Source organism: Lygodium microphyllum, chromosome 9 (genome assembly GCF_053477565.2).
Source record: "Lygodium microphyllum isolate KBCC chromosome 9, Lygodium_microphyllum_v1.1.10, whole genome shotgun sequence".
Classification (NCBI taxonomy): Eukaryota; Viridiplantae; Streptophyta; class Polypodiopsida; order Schizaeales; family Lygodiaceae; genus Lygodium; species Lygodium microphyllum.
In genome coordinates this window covers 61,617,846-61,632,145 of record NC_141143.1, presented here as the reverse complement: position 1 = coordinate 61,632,145, position 14,300 = coordinate 61,617,846, and the positions used below count along the sequence as shown (strand labels likewise).

Sequence of the window (14,300 nt, the reverse complement as noted above, 5' to 3'; positions counted from 1 at the left end):
GCATTGAGTTTGTGGACAATTCATTATGTGGTAAGTGTTGAGAATAGCAAATGATGCTTGCCCATAGAGGCTAGATGTATGCATTGAAGAGGTTAGAAGATAGACAAATAATGTATGCTCTAGGAAGAGATGTCCAAATTCCCATAAGCACGGTGAGGAACAATGGTACTACTCAAAAGCTATATAAGCATGTACTTGCCAATTGTTTCAATGTAATGATACAATCAGTTTGAGTCACTCAAGATTGTGTTTATGAGTCCAAGCTAATCTATCTTGGAACCTAATTCACTTGAGTTACAATTTCTCATTCTAATAATGTATTATGTGTTTGATTTGCATCCACCATAGCTCATCTAGTTCTAGGTCCATGATTCTAAACATGGTATTAGAGCCATGGGTGAGCTAGGTAGCTAGTGGTGTGATTTCTTCTTCTTTGCAAGATCTACAATCGGTCCCTCCATAATTCATCCAACGTAATTTTTTTTTCACAAATTCACAGAAGCTTTCTTCTTGTGATAAGCTGAGGTTTCTGATATCTCAGGCATGCATCATTGTGGCCTTCTTTGCCATTTGGACAAGCAGAGTTTCCCTGTCATCACATAGGTGCATTGCTGTGGCCTTCTTTGTTTTTTGGATCTCTTCCGATAGACCCTGGTTTCCTGTCAAACATGTACACATCACTGTGGCCTTTGAATTGTCTTCCGATAAGCTGAGAGTCCCTTGACACAAGTACGCATTGCTGGTTGCCGCTTCACTTTGATAGAGATGAAGGGAATAGCTTTGTTTTTTGTTTTCTTGTTTTCAAGTGTCTCCACCATATCTAGCAACTATTTTGATATCATTGTGCAAGGTGTATCCTTTGCATGCAAGAGCTGGAGGCTGAATGCAAAGATTGGCAATATTATCAGTCTCGTCGATGGGCTGTCATCCCCTTGAACTATGAGGATTATGTGAAAAACCACATGCTTGTGGGGCATTATGCCACAGATATGGATCTCGTGGCTCAAGAAGCCGTGTCATATGCAAAAGGTGTGGCATGCAATGATGATGGAAAAGATGCTTGGGTTTTCAACATTGATGATAGAGTCCTAAGTCACATATTTTATTACTCAAGAAATCATTTTGATGCTATTCCATTCAATAGGTCTGCATGGGTGATATGGGAAACACAAGCAGTGGCTCCTCCAATTCAATCCATCTTGGCTTTATATAGCTAGTTAATAGATGATCAGTGGAGTGTATTCTTCTTAACACGTAGGGACGAGATACAAAGAAATGTCATTGAAGAGAACCTCTAGCGCTTGGGTTATTCAGGATGGCCAGGTGTCTGATCCTTAGGCAGGAAGTAGATAGAACCCTTCCAACCAAGGCATACAAATCAACAAAGAGAGCTTGTCAATTCAAAGTAATCATAAAAGCATGAAGCAAAAAGACCATGTCAAGAAGACTAAAAGAGAAGTACCACACAATAACAAAAGGGATGAGGGCATGAAAACCAAGAAGGAGTCAAAGAAGTTCAAAGACACCAAGAAGATCATGATCACCAAAGGTTGCCAAAGAAACAAGAAGAAGATAAAGAAATTTCCGTTGCTGACAAACAAAGAATTTTCCATAATGGATCTCCCTTAGTGGATCATGTTTTTCCCATAATGGATGTAAAAACCCTTACCAAAATGTAAAGTTTCAAGCCTTAACTCGACTAGGCTACCAAAGAGATAGTCTCCTGGGCCATGTCATCATGTAGGGGGCAAAAGCCAGCAAGGGTAGAGACTCATCATTTGAGGGGGGGTGTTGAGAATAGCAAATGATGCTTTCCCATAGAGGCTAGATGTATGCCCTGAAGAGATTAGAAGATAGAAAAATGATGTATGCTCTAGGAAGAATTGTCCAAAATCCCATAAGCACGGTAAGGAACGGTGGTACTACCTAAAAGCTATATAAGCATGCACTTGACACCTCGGGGAAGTTACTATGTAAGGAACGGTGGTACTATCCAAAAGCTATATAAGCATGCACTTGACACCTCGGGGAAGTTACTATATGTATATCCTCTACATCACGTGCGTTCAAGGCCTATTTATAAATATCCTTATTTGTGAATTTTTTTGAATAAAACATAACCCTTTTCTATTCAATCTATAAATAACACCTTTATATTACACCCTTCTATATGTAAAAATGTATAAAAATGGTATTTTAAAAATACCTTATTTTGAACCCACGTGATGCCCACATATATTCATGAGTAACTTACCCGAGCTTGACACTCATTTCAATGTAATGATACAATCAATTTGAGTCACTCAAGATTGTGTTTATGAGTCCAAGCTAATCTATCTTGGAACCTAATTCACTCGAGTTACAATTTCTCATTCTAATCATGCATTGTGTGTTTGATTTGCATCCACCATAGCTCATCTAGTTCTAGGTCCATGATTCTCAACAGTAAGTACCTCTTGTTTTTAGCTTGATTTGGTAGTGGCCTTGGATCTAATTTTTAGGTTATTATAGCAACTTGTTTTGTCCTTCTTTGCATTTAATTGGTCTTAGTATGGCCAATGATTCCAATGATAGTGCTATCTTTAATATTGACAAGTTGGATGGCACCAACTACAACTATTGGAAGCCCAAAATTTGGCAAGTTTTAGTGTAAAAAATACAAGTTAAGCCTTTGAAATATGAGGGTGTTAAGCTTGAATGTATTGATATAGAGGATTGGGTTGAATAAGATGAGCTATGTAAGTCCACCATCGTATTGTTCCTCTTTAAGCAGGTATTATATAATGTTGTTTCTAATGGGCAGTTTGTATGGAACTTATGGGAAAAGATTCACAGTGTCTATGATAAGTAGAGCCATGCTTCTCAGATGTATTGGTTGAAGCAACTCATGGACTTTTGCATGAAGGAGGGTACTTCCATGTCAGCTACTTAAATGAGTTTCATTCTATTCTCAACCATTTGTCTTCACAGGGGATTGAATTCAAGGGCAATCTCCCCCTTTTTTCATCTTGGTTACACTGTTTGAATCATGGGGTACATTTTGTACTAAAAGGTGGGAAGGATCGAAGCTTGCACACGAGCTATGGCGGGAGAGCAAGAGCAAGAAAGAGAGAGACAAGAAATGGGAACTCCAACAGTCACAATGTGTGACCGGGCCTTCCTTTATTTACTAGTCACTAAAAAATGAATGTAAAGAATAAAGTGACGTGACGGGCACCCGCCACCTGCAGTGTGCAGTGGCGGGTACTGTTAGTGTAGTAATACACGGGGCGGCATGGCAGAGGTGCCTTTACCCCAACAACCTCCCACTTAAAGGCGAATTTGCCCCAGTGAGAGAGAAAGAAAAGAAAAAGACAATACAACTGTACATAGGTACAAGGGATGAGGAAAAGCAACATCTCATCCAATGCCCATCAATCTCCTGAGGAAGGGAAAGCGCTCAGTAGTGAGGCTTTTCGTGAGCAGATCTGCATGATTCTCGTCAGTGGAGATCTTGACAAGGTCAACAGACTTGTCCTCCACGACACCACGTATGAAGTGATACCTCACCTCAATGTGTTTTGTCTTCGCATGGAAGACCGGATTCTTAGCCAACTGAATGGCACTCATAGAATCCAAACGCAGTGTAGGTATAGCATCAATCCCAAGGTCAGCAACTAGATGGCCTAGCCATATGGCCTCCTTGCAAGCCTCAGTGGCTGCAACATACTCAGCCTCAGTGGGTAGACAAAGCCGTACACTTCTGAACCCTGGACATCCAAGAGACAGCACCTCCATCATAGGTGAATACATAGCCAAAAGTGGACTTCCTACTATCTGCATGTCCTGCATAATCGGAGTCAGTGTACCCCATGACCCCTGTATCCTGGTTGCCATAGCAAATACACATATCTGTTGTGCCCTTCAGGTACCTCATGATACCCTTCACGGCATCCCAATGTTTCCTACCAGGTGTAGCCATATAGCATGCCACAACACCAACTACAAAGGCAATATCTGGACGAGTGGCTATCATGGCATACATCAAACTGCCCACGGTTAAAGCATAAGGGATTTGGGCCATCTCAGCCCTCTACTCATATGTCTGTGGACAATCGGCCTGTGATACCTTCACATAAGAAGGCAATGGACAGCCAATAGGCTTTACGTCCTGCATGCGGAAGCGCTCAAGGACTTTATGAATATACTCCCTCTGTGACAAGTAGAGGAGTCCCTGATGCTTGTCGCATCTAATGCGCATACCAAGTATGTGAGAGGCCTGTCCCAAATCCTTCATCTCAAAGCTCTTCTTTAGCTGAGATTTAAGAGCATCTAGCTCATCATGAGCTTGCCCTGCTATCAGCATATCATCCACATAGAGTACCAAAATAAGCAATGAACCATCACAGGCTTTCTTCGTGTAAAGACACGGATCCATAGCACTCCTGCTGTAGCCCTCTGACTGCATAAAGGCATCAAACTTATGATACCATTCCCTAGGTGCCCGCTTCAAGCCATAAAGACTTTTCTTCAAGTTGCACACTAGGTGCTCCCTGCCAGGTTCTGCAAAGCCCTTAGGCTGCTCCATATAGATCTCATCATGCAAGTCTCCATGTAAGAAAGCCGTCTTGACATCCATCTGATATAGATCTAAGTCAAGCTGAGCAACCAAAGCCAAGACCAAGCGCAGGGTGGTCATCTTAACCACAGGAGAAAAGACTCATCAAAGTCTACACCATGCTCCTGCTTAAAACCCTTTGCCACCAATCTAGCCTTGTATACCAGCTTGGGGCGTCCAGGGGTACTTTTCAGCTTGTACACCCACTTGCATGGCAAAGCCTTCTTGCCCTTAGGCAAGGCAACCAAATCCCAAGTCTCATTCTTATGCAAGGAGTTGATCTCAGACTGCATAGCCCTCTCCCAGGAGTGATTGTCACCCCTGCACATAGCCTCATCATAAGTGAAAGGCTCTCCTGCATCTGTAACCAAAATATAATGCATAGAGGGCTGAAATCTATCAGGTGGACGTCTGCCTCTAGCAGACTGTCTCACTGCAGGCTCTGCTGCCTGCCCAGTTGTCTGTCCAACACCTTGACCATGAGCATCTGCTGCTGCAGCTGTAGGCTGTCCAACTGGCTATGCAGGAGCTTTAGGCTCCTCCTGAAAGATCACTCTGCGGATCTCAACCACTTTCTCAGGCTGCCTGTGCATCTTGTCTTCATGGAAGACTACATCATGGCTGCGTACTATTTTCCGCGCCTGCGGATCCCATAGGCGATAGCCCATCTCTCCTGAATCACCATAACCAAGAAAGATGCATTTAATGCTCTTTGGATCCAACTTACTCCTCTTGTCCTTGGGCACATGGCAAAATGCCTCACATCCAAAGACACGGAGATGCGCATAAGAGGGTGGCTTACCAGCCCAAACTTCCTCTGCAACCTGGAAATCCAATCCACTAGAAGGCGATCGGTTTATGATATGCACTGTCGTACTAACTGCCTCAGCCCAAAAGCTCTGTGGTGGGCCTGCATGGCTAAGCATAGAGTAGACAAGCTCCTGAATAGTCTTGTTCATGCGCTCAACCAAACCATTCTAGGCGGGGGTGTAAGGGGCGGTCAACTGACGCTTAATACCCATGTCATCACAAAACTGCTCAAAAGCACGTGAGACATATTCTCCCCCATTGTCAATCCTAAGGCATTTCAGCCTATACCCAGTCTGGTTCTCAACAAGAGCAAGCTAACGCTGAAATACTGCCAAGACATCGGACTTTTGCTTTATGGGATAAGCCCACACTTTCCTAGAAAAATCATCAATGAAGGTAACAAAGTACTTTGCACCACCCATAGACATACACGGCATGGGCCCACAAACATCTGAATGCACCAAAGCCAAGGGCTCACTCATGCATGGCCTACTCGATTTCTTATGCGTAGACCTATTCTACTTACCCTAAAGACAATGATCACACGAGTCAAAACGTGCATAGTCCAAAGGCGGAAGATACTACAAACCAGATAACATTTTCATTCCCTTCAAAGACATATGCCCCAAACGGGCATGCCAAAGTGATACATGTGGGATAGAACCCACTGCCAAAACATGGTCTACAGAAGACCCAGATACAACAAGAGGATAGAGGTTGCCAGCCTTGGCGCCTCTAGCAAGCACAAGTCTGCCTTTGGTAATCTTCCAGGCAGAATCCCCAAAACAAACATGAAACCCTGCATCATCCAACTGTCCTGCAGACATAAGACTGTGCGTAAGTGCAGATACATGACGTACATCCCTGAGCAAAAAGGAACTGCCAGTGGAAAACTGCAGCTGAATATCTCCACAGCCCACAATATCAAGAGACCTGTCATCTCCAAGTCTGACTGATCCAGATACAGTACGGTAAGAGTGAAACCACTCATGGTAAGGCATCACATGGAAGGATGCACCTAAATCCAATAACCAGCACTATGCATACATACTAGGTGTCTCAGTCAAGTGTGAGGCATCAGAAGAACTAGCTGCAAGTATGAACTCATCACTACCATCGGAATCCTTGGTCTGCGTGACATTAATTTCTTCAATCTTGACGTTGGACTTTACAGGTACTATGCTGTGATCAGAGGACTTCTCTTGCACTTTCTCTTTGCCCTTATCCTTGCGCTTCTCATTGCGCAACTCATGACACTGTGGTCTGATATGGCCCTTTTTCCCACAGTGATGACAAGTGACATTAGCGTTGCGTCCTCGCGACTTACTACGCGACTTTCCACGAGATTTAGACTGACCCTTCTGCGAGTCACGACCATGGTTATTACCACGATCATTCCTGTCATTCCTGCCTCTAACTGTCAAAGCATGTGAAACACGAGAGGCATCCAAGTTTTTGCGATTAACCTCTTCTTGCAGAAGAGCACTCTCAACATCATTCAGTTTCAGAGTAGCACTAGAGGCACATAGGGCAGTGCGGAATACATCCCATGACTCATTCAAAGTCCCAAGCAAGAAAAGAGGAGTTACTTCCTCTCCAAAGGTGATATCCTGCGAAGTCAGGTTCTTCAGTATAGCATGGAACTGGCTCAAGTGAGCAGACATAGTCGCATTATCCTTCATGCGCAGATCCATACGCTGCTTCAACCAGTACATCTGACTCGTCAGACTTTTCTTATCATAAAGATTCTTGATCTTATTCCATAGATCCCATGCACTCTGTTTCAGACTCATCAAGTTCAAGTTCATCAAGTTCAATCGTGGACTTGCATAGCTCATCAAGTTCAAGTCAGTCGTCATTGTCCATAGTTTCAGGCTGCTTCCCACTCAACCGAAGTGGCTTAATTTGAGATTTCTGCACCAAGACCTACCAAATTTGACTCTTCCAATAAGAGTAGTTGGTACCATCCAACTTTGTGATGTTAAATATGGCATTATCAGTCGAAGAGGATGCCATAATGCAGGCTGGAAATGCACAGACAATGTAAAACTGCTGGCTGTTTTACTGTAGAAAATGCCCAAAATCCACTGAAATGAGCTCCAAATGGCGAGAAAAGTGTGCCAAAAGATGCTGCCCACTTAGTAATAGGTGCGGTACACCAAATCAGGATATTTCAGCATTAAAAATACTACTCAGTCCACCAATAAATGCTTGCTGTAATAAATTTCAGAATTGTAATAATGAGAGCAGACTGTCCCAAAACTGGATCTAATATCAACTAAACAATGCTAGGTCCAAAGCCGGAATAAAGAGGATGTTGGGGGTAAAGGCGCCTCCGCCGTGCCGCCCCGTGTATTACTACACTGACAGTACCCGCCACTGCACACTGCAGGTGGCGGGTGCCCGTCACGTCACTTTATTCTTTATTCTTTTAGTGACAGTTTGAATAAAGGAAGGCCCGGTCACACATTGTGACTGTTGGAGTTCCCATTTCTTGTCTCTCTCTTTCTTGCTCTTGCTCTCCCGCCATAGCTCGCGTGCAAGCTTCGATCCTTCTCACCTTTCAACTGGTATCAGAGCTTGGCATTCTCTTGCTCGAGCTCGACTCGGTGCTTCCCGACCTTCGCATCGACTCGCTTCACGCATTGGGTCTCCATCCCGGCAGCCATAGCCGACCTCTTGAGCTCCCGACTCTCCCCGGCTTCCCGAGCTCCATCCTGGCCTTCTTGAGCTTCATCAGGGCCTTGCCCTTGAGGTATTGCTTCAGCATTTGCAGGCATTTGAGTGTATTCTCAGATTGAAACAGGGAAGGAACAAAGGGCAGCCACTCTTCTTGAGCTCCATAGCTCATATCTTCCCTCCCCTTTGCATTGGGCCTTCATGGCTTGGTATGTGCCTACCTTGGGCCATCATTGAGCCCCCCATTACCCCCTTTTCAGCCCATGTGGAGCAGCAGCAAGTTCAGCACCAACAGGGTAGATTGCACCATTTTTTTCCAGGCTGTTAGCACTCGTCTACTTCAGCTCCACACTTGGCCATTGCTTCTTGCTCTCTACCTTGATCAAGAGGGCTATAGACTTCATGTTTGATGTCATTCAAGTTTTGGGCATTGGTCTTGATCATTCAGGGCTAATTTCTTCAGATTTGGGACTGTCATAAATTGTCATAACAGGCTGAAAACAGGGCAGCACCATTGGCATTAGCATTTGTTGCTTATACTCCATTCCGGTTGTGCTATTTGATGCCCGTATGCGGTCTACATGATGCCCAGTGCCTTGGGAATGTAAGCACATGATTATACCATGATTTTGGCCTGAAATATTGACTGATTTGGGACTATTATTTACTATTATACAGTGCTGGAAACAGGGCAGCCACACTTGGCATTGGCATTTGATGCTTATACTCTACTCCGGTTACCTTGTTTGATGCCCGTATGCGGTCTACTTCCTACCCGGATGTATTGGGGATGTATGCATTTGGTTTGACCATGATTTTGGCTTGAATTTGGGGCTGAAATCTACTGTTTAGAACAGTAAATACATGCTGGAATAACAGTGGGCTGAAGGTACTTTACATGCTTTGGCACTTACCTACCGATACCGGATGTATGCTTTGAGCTTTGGCATGATATCTCTGACATTTGGGGACGACTTGGAGCATATGTATGAGATTATGGGATGCTTTTGAGCTTCGCATTAGCTCCGTCTTCACTGGCATTTGGACCGACTCGGCATGCTCGTGGACCACCTATGCCTCATGTCTCTGCTTGACAGTTAGGCTTTTGCATTACATGCTTTGGTTCGTGACATATGCTATTTGGTTCGTGTATGCGATACCGACATTTGGAGCTTGGATTTGGATGTATTTGAGCATTCCCGGCTTACTTGATCACTGATCTTGGTTGCTATTTGGATGTCATTGAGTTGACCGAGAGCTTATTTGGGCTTATGTATTGCTTCATGGTTAATACGACCGGTGCTTCATGTATGTCATGCTCTCTCGGATGCGCTTGATGCATTGACATGGTCACTTATCACTGGTGCTTTCTCTTGGGTTGTTTGAGCTTCTGAGCTCGCTTTGTACGCCTTTTGTGCCAGTGGGAGCATTTTACATGCTTTCTTGACCTTTGACAGTTGCATGCTATTGGAGCACTTACATGTATTTGGAGCAGTTTATGTCTTGAGCAGCTACATACACATTGAGACTTTGGGATCATACTCCGATCTTTATGGATATGCATTGATGCACTCTTGGTTCACAGGATGCTTATGAGCTGAGTCTCATATTTGGATCTTTCTCTTTGAGCACATACCTATTTGTGTCAGGTTTTGGCAGTTACAGGAACACTTTGCCTAGAGTGTCTGGTGGTGTGCCTTTCACTGGCAGATGTTATTTTGACATGCTTGGTGTTGAGCTCATGTTCTTTTCACTGTCATTGGCCTTGCTTATGTCCATTTCATGTCGGCTTTGGACCTAGCATTGTTTGCTTGACATTGGATCCTATTTTGGGACAGTTTGCTCTCTAGACTGCATACCTGCAATTTATTACAGCAAGCAGTTATTGGTGGACTGAGGTGTACTTTTCATGCTGAAATATCCTGATTTGGTGTACCGCACCTAGTACTAAGTGGGCAGCAACTTTTGGCACACTTTGCTCACCCTTTGGACCCCGTTTTGGTCATTTTTGGGCAGTTTCTGTAGTAAAACAGCAAGCAGTTTTGGACTGTTTGGGCATTTCCAGCCTGCATAATGGCGTCATCTTCGCATGATAGTGCCATCTTTAACATTACAAAGTTGGATGGTACCAACTACTCTTACTGGAAGAGTCAAATATGGCAGGTTTTGGTGCAGAAATCTCAGATTAAGCCACTTCGGTTGAGTGGGGAGCAGCCTGAAACTATGGACAATGACGACTGGCTTGAACTTGATGAGCTATGCAAGTCCACGATTGTATTGTCTCTCACTGAACAGGTACATTATAATGTATTTGAGGAAGCACAGAGTGCATGGGATCTATGGAATAAGATCAAGAATCTTTATGATAAGAAAAGTCCGGCGAGTCAGATGTACTGGTTGAAGCAGCTTATGGATCTGCGCATGAAGGATAATGCGACTATGTCTGCTCACTTGAGCCAGTTCCATGCTATACTGAAGAACCTGACTTCGCAGGATATCACCTTTGGAGAGGAAGTAACTTCTCTTTTCTTGCTTGGAAATCTGAATGAGTCATGGGATGTATTCCGCACTGCCCTTTGTGCCTCTAGTGCTACTCTAAAATTGGCAGATGTTGAGAGTGCTCTTCTTCAGGAAGAGGTGAATCGCAAAAACTTGGATGCCTCTCGTGGTAGTCATGCTTTGACAGTTAGAGGCAGGAATGACAGGTATGACCGTGGTAATGGCCGAGGCCGTGACTCGCAGAAGGGTCGGTCTAAATCTCGTGGTGGCAAGTCGCGTAGTAAGTCGCGTGGACGCAATGCAAATGTCACTTGTCATCATTGTGGGAAAAAGGGCCATATTAGACCACAGTGTCATGAGTTGCACAATGAGAAGCGCAAGGATAAGGGGAAAGATAAAGTGCAGGAGAAGTCCTCTGATCGCAGCATAGTACCTGCGAAGTCCAACGTCAAGATTGAGGAAATTAATGTCATGCAGACTGAAGAGTCCGATGGTGGTGATGAGTTTATACTTGCAGCTAGTTCTTCTGATGCTTCACACTTGACTGAGACACCTAGTATGTATGCACAGTGCTGGTTATTGGATTCAGGTGCGTCCTTCCATGTGACGCCTTACCGTGAGTGGTTTCACTCTTACCGTACTGTGTCTGGATCAGTCAGACTTGGAGATGACAGGTCTCTTGATATTGTGGGCTGTGGAGATATTCAGTTGTAGTTTTCCACTGGCAGTTCCTTTTTGCTCAGGGATGTACGTCATGTACCTGCGCTTACGCGTAGTCTTATGTCTGCAGGACAGTTGGATGATGCAGGATTTCATGTCTGTTTTGGGGATTCTGCCTGGAAGATTACCAAAGGCAGACTTGTGCTTGCTAGAGGCGCCAAGGCTGGCAGCCTCTATCCTCTTGTTGTATCTGGGTCTTCTGTAGACCATGTTTTGGCAGTGGGCTCTATCCCACATGTATCACTTTGGCATGCCCGTTTGGGGCATATGTCTTTGAAAGGAATGAAAATGTTATCTGGTTTGCAGTATCTTCCGCCTTTGGATTATGCATGTTTTGACTCGTGTGATCATTGTCTTTATGGTAAGCAGAATAGGTCTACGCATAAGAAATCGGGTAGGCCACGCATGAGTGAGCCCTTGGCATTGGTGCATTCCGATGTTTGTGGGCCTATGCCTTGCATGTCTATGGGTGGCGCGAAGTACTTCGTTACCTTCATTGATGATTTTTCTAGGAAAGTCTGGGCTTATCCCATAAAGCAGAAGTCCGATGTCTTGGCAGTTTGTCAGAGATGGCTTGCTCTTGTTGAGAACCAGACTGGGTATAGGCTGAAATGCCTTAGGACAGATAATAGGGGAGAATATGTCTCGCATGCTTTTGAGCAGTTTTGTGATGACAGGGGTATTAAGCGTCAGTTGACCGCCCCTTACACCCCACCCCAGAATGGTTTGGCTGAGCGCATGAACAGGACTATTCAGGAGCGTGTGCACTCTATGCTTAGCCATGCAGGCCTACCCCCGAGTTTTTGGGCTGAGGCAGTTAGTACGTCAGTGCATGTCATAAACCGATCGCCTTCCAGTGGATTGGATTTCCAGGTTGCAGAGGAAGTTTGGGCTGGTAAGCCACCCTCTTATGCGCATCTCCGTGTCTTTGGATGTGAGGCATTCTGCCATGTGCCCAAGGACAAGAGGAGTAAATTGGATCCAAAGAGCATTAAATGCATATTCCTTGGCTATGGTGAGTCAGGAGAGATGGGCTATCGCCTATGGGATCCGCAGGCTCGGAAAATAGTACGCAGCCATGATGTCGTCTTCCATGAAGACAAGATGCACAGGCAGCCTGAGAAGGTGGTTGAGATCCGCAGAGTGATCTTTCAGGAGGAGCCTAAAGCTCCAGCACAGCCAGTAGTACAGCCTGCAGCAGTTCCTCCACAGGGCCAGGATGTTGGACAAGTAGTTAGACAGGCAGCAGAGCCTGCGGTGAGACGGTCTGCTAGAGATAGACGTCCACCTGACAGATTTCAGCCCTCTATGCATTATGTTTTGGTTACAGATGCAGGAGAGCCTTTCACTTATGATGAGGCTATGCGCAGGGGTGACAGTCACTCCTGGGAGAGGGCTATGCAGTCTGAGATAGACTCCTTGCATAAGAATGAGACTTGGGATTTGGTTGCCTTGCCTAAGGGCAAGAAGGCTTTGCCATGCAAGTGGGTGTACAAGCTGAAAAGTACCCCTGGACACCCCAAGCCGGCATACAAGGCTAGATTGGTAGCAAAGGGTTTTAAGCAGGAACATGGTGTGGACTTTGATGAGGTCTTCTCTCCTGTGGTTAAGATGACCACCCTGCGCTTAGTCTTGGCTTTGGTTGCACAGCTTGACTTAGATCTATATCAGATGGATGTCAAGACGGCTTTTCTACATGGGGACTTGCATGATGAGATCTATATGGATCAGCCTAAGGGCTTTGCAGAACCTGGCAGGGAGCACCTAGTGTGCAAGTTGAAGAAGAGCTTGTATGGCTTGAAGCAGGCACCTAGGGAATGGTATCATAAGTTTGATGCCTTTATGCAGTCACAGGGCTACAGCAGGAGTGCTATGGATCCGTGTCTTTACACGAAGAAAGCCCGTGATGGCAGTTTGCTTATCTTGGTACTCTATGTTGATGATATGCTGATAGTAGGGAAAGCTCATGATGAGCTAGATGCTCTTAAATCTCAGCTAAAGAAGAGCTTTGAGATGAAGGATTTGGGACAGGCCTCAAATATACTTGGGATGCGCATTAAGCGCGATAGGCATCAGGGACTTTTGTATCTCTCACAGCGGGAGTACATTCATAAAGTCCTTGAGCGCTTCCGCGTGCAGGACGTAAAGCCTATTGGCTGTCCATTACCTTCTTATGTGAAGGTATCACAGGCCGATTGTCCGCAGACAGATGAGCAGAGGGCCGAGATGGCCAAGATCCCTTATGCATCAGCCGTGGGCAGTTTGATGTATGCCATGATAGCCACTCGTCCAGATATTGCACATGCAGTTGGTGTTGTGGCACGCTATATGGCTACACCTGGCAGCAGACATTGGGATGCCGTGAAGGGTATCATGAGGTACCTGAAGGGCACAGCAGATATGTGTATTTGCTATGGCAGCCAGGATACAGGGGTCGTGGGGTACACTGACTCCGATTATGCAGGACATGCAGATAGTAGGAAGTCCACTTCTGGCTATGTATTCACCTATGCTGGAGGGGCTATCTCTTGGATGTCCAGGGTTCAGAAGTGTACGGCTTTGTCTACCACTGAGGCCGAGTATGTTGCAGCCACTGAGGCTTGCAAGGAGGCCATATGGTTAGGCCATCTAGTTGCTGACCTTGGGATTGATGCTACACCTACACTGCATTCGGATTCTATGAGTGCCATTCAGTTGGCTAAGAATCCGGTCTTCCATGCGAAGACGAAACACATTGAGGTGAGGTATCACTTCATACGTGGTGTCGTGGAGGACAGGTCTGTTGACCTTGTCAAGATCTCCACTGACGAGAATCCTGCAGATTTGCTCACGAAGAGCCTCACTACTGAGCGCTTTGCCTTCCTCAGGAGGTTGATGGGCGTTGGATGAGATGTCACCTTTCCTCACCTATGTACATTTGTACTGTCTTTTCTTTTTCTTTTCTCTCTCACTAGGGCAGATTCGCCTTTAAGTGGGAGGTTGTTGGGGGTAAAGG

At 45.2% G+C, this 14,300-nt stretch overlaps 1 pseudogene; it reads left to right on the top strand.

The window, feature by feature from the left end:
- The first annotated feature begins 765 nt into the window (after positions 1–765).
- On the top strand, positions 766–1,423 carry LOC148031095 (acid phosphatase 1-like; annotated as a pseudogene).
- The last annotated feature ends 12,877 nt before the right edge of the window (positions 1,424–14,300 follow it).